Source organism: Salmo salar, chromosome 04, assembly GCF_965601325.2.
Source record: "Salmo salar chromosome 04, fSalSal1, whole genome shotgun sequence".
Lineage (NCBI taxonomy): Eukaryota > Metazoa > Chordata > Actinopteri > Salmoniformes > Salmonidae > Salmo > Salmo salar.
The window spans coordinates 49,865,548-49,871,547 of NC_138294.1; positions in this window are offsets into that span (position 1 = coordinate 49,865,548).

A 6,000-nucleotide genomic window follows, 5' to 3' on the forward strand; every position below is an offset into this window, starting at 1 on the left:
CACCTGATGACAGACTAACACGCTACAGTGATGGCATATGATGCTACAACACGCTATGACAAGACGAGGATGTGAGCCCTATCAGGTTGAGGGAAAGGAGAAAGGAGCCAGCTAGCTGCCTGTAAAGACAACAATTCATTAACAAGCATCTGACTCCATTTTAAGACCGGCAGGCTAGGCTGTCTGTAAATGTCATGGAAATGACACAGCTATACTGAATGGATGTTATTGGCTATGCTGTAGCCTACACATTCAACTGAGCCAGGGATATAGTGTTTCCAAAATATCACGATTTTTAAAACAAGCCATAGAAAGCTGGTTGCAATTTCAGTTTAATCTACCAGAAAAGACAGAACAAATATTACAACAAAAATTATGTCTAAACTCAAATATACTAATTGCTTAAAAATATATATTTGTTGAGAAATGTTTTTAAAAACGGTATAATCTTTGTAAGAAATATCATAAATAGGACTGGTGGAGTTGTCACACATGCAGTTAACAACAATATGGAAACGTCTTCTCTATCCAAAATTACAACCAACTGATTGCAGCATTACCGCAAAAATGGAAGAGGCAAATGGAAGCCAGAGAAGGAACTTGTCTGTCGGCCCTGCATTAACCTGTTGGGGGTAGGGGGCAGTATTGACACGGCCGGATAAAAAAACGTACCCGATTTAATCTGGTTACTACTCCTGCCCAGTAACTAGAATATGCATATAATTATTGGCTTTGGATAGAAAACACCCTAAAGTTTCTAAAACTGTTTGAATGGTGTCTGTGAGTATAACAGAACTCATATGGCAGGCAAAAACCTGAGAAGATTCCTTACAGGAAGTGCCCTCTCTGACAAGATCTTGTTCTTCTTGTCTCTGTTTATTGAAGACTGAGGATCTTTGCTGTAACGTGACACTTCCTACGGCTCCCATAGGCTCTCAGAGCCTGGGAAAAAGCTGAATGATATCGAGGCAGCCCCAGGCTGAAACACATTATCGCTTTTGGCAAGTGGCCGATCAGAGGACAATCGGCTTAGGCGCGTGCACGAGTTGACCCCGTGCTTTATTTTCTTTCGTCTTTTTACCTAAACGCAGATTCCCGGTCGGAATATTATCGCTTTTTTACGAGAAAAATGGCATAAAAATTGATTTTAAACAGCGGTTGACATGCTTCGAAGTACGGTAATGGAATATTTAGAAATGTTTTGTCACGAAATGCGCCGTGCTCGTCACCCTTCTTTACGCTTTTGGATAGTGTCTTGAACGCACAAACAAAATGCCGCTGTTTGGATATAACTATGGATTATTTGGGACCAAACCAACATTTGTTATTGAAGTAGAAGTCCTGGGAGTGCATTCTGACGAAGAACACCAAAGGTAATCAAACTTTTCTAATAGTAAATCGGAGTTTGGTGAAGGCTAAACTTGCTGGGTGTCTAAATAGCTAGCCCTGTGATGCCGGGCTATCTACTTAGAATATTGCAAAATGTGCTTTCACCGAAAAGCTATTTTAAAATCGGACATATCGAGTGCATAGAGGAGTTCTGTATCTATAATTCTTAAAATAATTGTTATGCTTTTTGTGAAGGTTTAAATTTTTTGTAAATTCACCGGAAGTTTGCGGGGGGTATGCTAGTTCTGAACGTCACATGCTAATGTAAAAAGCTGGTTTTTGATATAAATATGAACTTGATTGAACAAAACATGCATGTATTGTATAACATAATGTCCTAGGGTTGTCATCTGATGAAGATCATCAAAGGTTAGTGCAGCATTTAGCTGTCTTCTGGGTTTTTGTGACATTATATGCTTGCTTGAAAAATGGGTGTCTGATTATTTCTGGCTGGGTACTCTGCTGACATAATCTAATGTTTTGCTTTCGTTGTAAAGCCTTTTTGAAATCGGACAGTGTGGTTAGATTAACGAGAGACTTGTCTTTAAAATGGTGTAAAATAGTCATATGTTTGAGAAATTGAAGTAATAGCATTTCTAAGGTATTTGAATAACGCGCCACGGGATTTCACTGGCTGTTACGTAGGTGGGACGAAATCGTCCCACTGGCCCTAGAGAAGTTAAAGACCAAAATTGGTTAAAGAAAGTTGTGATTAATAAAAAAGTAAACCAGTTTCATTTAAGGACCAAAACATTAACACCTGAGAAATACAGGTTGCAAAATAGTTGGTAAGAGATTTTCGATGTACCGATTCCATGGCACATGGTTTATGAACTGTTACATAAAACAACCTTTTTCAATTTAAATTATACAATATCCTTGCACCCAATAGACTGTTATATACGGTATATTCGGAAAGTATTCAGACCCCTTGACTTTTTCCATATTTTGTTACATTATAGCCTTATTCTAAAATGTATTAAATAGTTTCCCCCCTCATCAATCTACACTCAATTACCCATAATGACAAAGTAAAAACAGTTTTTTTGACATTTTCGCAAATGTATTAAAAAACAAAACTGAAATATCACATTTACATAAGTATTCAGACCGTTTACTTAGAAATTTGTTGAAGCATCTTTGGCAGCGATTACAGACTTGAGTCTTCTTGGGTGTGGCACTTCTTGGGTATGAAGCTTGGCACACCTGTATTTGGGGAGTTTCTCCCATTCTTCTCAGCAGATCATCAAGCTCTGTTAGGTTGGATGTGGAGCATTGCTGCACAGGTATTTTCAGGTCTCTCTTAGATCGGGTTCTGGGCTCTGGCTGGGCCACACAATGACATTCAGAGGCTTGTCCCGCGTTGTCTTGGCTGTGGGCTTAGGGTCGTTGTCCTGTTGGAAGGTGAACCTTCTCTCCAGTCTGAGATCCTGAGCGCTCTGGAGCAGGTTTTCATCATGGATATCTCTGTACTTTGCTCCCTTCATCTTTCCCTCGATCCTGACTTGTCTGCCAGTTCCTGCCGTTGAAAAACATTCCCACTGCATGATGCTGCCACCGCCATGCTTCACCATAAGGATGGTGCCAAGTTTCCTCCAGATGTGATGCTTGGCATTCAGGCCAAAGAGTTCAATCTTGGTTTTTATCAGACCAGGGAATCTTGTTTCTCATGGTCAGAGTCCATTAGGTGGGCTGTCATGTGCCTTTTACTAAAAGTGGCTTCCGTCTGGCCACTCTACCATAAAGGCCTGATTGGTGGAGTGCTGCAGCGATGGTTGTCCCTCTGAAAGGTTCTCCCATCTCCACAGAGGAACTCAAGAGCCTTGTTAGAGCGACCATCAGGTTCTTGGTCACCTCCCTGACCAAGGCCCTTCTCCCCCGATTGCTCAGTTTGGATGGGCGGCCAGCTCTAGGAAGAGTCTTGGTGGTTCCAAACTTCTTCCATTTAAGAATGATGGAGGCCACTTTGTTCTTGGGGACCTTCAATGCTGCAGAAATGTTTTGTTACCGTTCCCTAGATCTGTGTCTTGACACAATCCTGTCTCAGAGCTCTACGGACAATTTCTTCGACCTCATTGCTTGGTTTTTGCTCTGACAAGCACTGTCAATTGTGGGACCTTAGACATATATACAGGTGTGTGCCTTTCCAAAGCATGTCCAATCAATTGAATTTACCACAGGTGGACTCTAATGAAGTTGTAGAAACATCAAGGATGATCAATGGAAACAGGATACACCTGAGCTCAATTTCAAGTCTCAGAGCAAAGGGTCTGAATACTTATGTAAATAAAGTATGTGTTTTAATTTTTTTATTTTTTATTATACATTTGCAACATTTCTAAAGAACAGATTTTCATTTTGTCATTAGGGGGTATTGTGTGTAGATTCATGAGGAATGTATTTATTTAATCCATTTTAGAATAAGGCTGTAACGTAACAAAATGTGAAAAAAGTCAAGGGGTCTGAATAGTTTCCGAATGCACTGTATATGGCGGCTACAACCATCCTAGCTCTGCAGATTTTGCTGTGAAGAGACAGAATCATTAGATCATTTGTTTTGGTACTATATATCAATAGCCTAGTGAATTTATATATATTTAAAATATATACAGTACCAGTCAAAAGTTTGGACACACCTACTCATTCCAAGGTTGTTGTTTTTTTTTATTTTTTTTTTACAATTTTCTACATTGTAGAATAATAATGAAGACATCAAAACTACTACATAACACATATGGAATCATAACCACCAAAAAGTGTTAAACAAAATATATTTTATATTTGAAATTCTTCAAAGTAGCCACCCTTTTCCTCGATGACGGCTTTGCACACTCTTGGCATTCTCTCAACCAGCTTCATGAGAAATGCTTTTTCAACAGTCTTTAAGGAGTTCCCACATATGCTGAGCACTTGTTGGCTGCTTTTCCTTCACTCCGCGGTCCAACTCATCCCAAACCATCTCAGTTGGGTTGAAGTAGGGGGATTGTGGAGGCAGCACTCAGCACTCCATCACTATCCTTCTTGGTCAAATAGCCCTAACACAGCCTGGAGGTGTGTTTTGGGTCATTGTCCTGTTGAAAAACAAATGATAGTTCCACTAAGCGCAAACCAGATGGGTTGGCATATCGCTGTAGAATGCTGTGGTAGCCTTGCTGGTTAAGTGTGCCTTGAATTCTAAATAAATCACAGACAGTGTCACAAGCAAAGCACCCCCACACCATCACACCTCCTCCTCCATGCTTCATGGTGGGAACCACACATGCGGAGACTATCCGTTCACCTACTCTGCGTCTCACAAAGACACAGCGTTTGCAACCAAAAATCTCAAATTTGGACTCATCAGCCCAAAGGACAGATTTCCACCGGTCTAATGTCCATTGCTCGTGCTTCTTGGCCCAAGAAAGTCTCTTCTTCTTATTGGTGTTCTTAGTAGTGGTTTCTTTGCAGCAATTTGACTATGAAGGCCTGATTCACGAAGTCTCCTCTGAACAGTTGATGTTGAGATGTGTCTGTCACCTGGACTGAACTGTGTCTGTTACCTGAATTTGGGCTGCAATTTCTGAGGTGCAGTTAACTCTAATGAACTTATCCTCTGCTGCAAAGGTAACTCTGGGTCTTCCTTTCCTGCTGGTGGTCTTCATGAGGGCCAGTTTCATCATAGCGCTTGATGGTTTTTGCGACTGCACTTGAAGAAACTTTAAAAGTTCTTGAAATGTTGCTGATTGACTGACCTTCATGTCTTAAAGTAATGATGGACTGTCATTTCTCTTTGCTTATTTCAGCTGTTCTTGCCATATGGACTTGGTCTTTTACCAAATAGGGCTATCTTCTGTATACCACCCCTCCCTTGTCACAACACCACTGATTGGCTCAAACACATTAATAAGGAAAGAAATTCCACAAATTAACTTTTAACAAGGCACACCTGTTAATTGAAATACATTCCAGCTGACTACCTCATGAAGCTGGTTGAGAGAATGCCAAGATTGTGCAAAGCTGTCATCAAAGCAAAGGGTGGCTACTTTGAAGAATCTCAATTCTAAAATATATTTTTGATTTGTTTAACACTTTTTTGGTTACTACATGATTCCATATGTGTTATTTCAAAGTTTTGATGCCTTCACTATTATTCTACAATGTAGAAAATAGTAACAATAAAGAAAAACCCTCGAATGAGCAGGCGGGTCCAGACTTTTGACTGGTACTGTATATTTCCCAAAAACATATATGGGGGATTGGAAATGATGCAGACAATTACATTGATAGAAGCCACAATCTTTATGCAATATTAAAGCTGGAATAAAAGTGTCACTCTTACTCTAAATGTCTGTAATTTTAAGATTCACACATTATTTGAATCTATGTAATAAAAAAAAGAAGAAAATAGATAGAGCAATGGTGTGAAATTGTACATTTCATAACGGGAGATAAATGGAAAAAGTGAGATATATGACACTCTGTATCTGTTCTTTAAAAGGTAAAACATTGTGTGGGTCGTAATGGAGTGAGAATATGTGATTTGAAAAGACGTTCCTAGGTTGGTATCTCAGACCGCCAAGTGGAGAGGCAGAGGAAGGAGTCAGGTGCCAACCTATCTCACAGAGATTTACA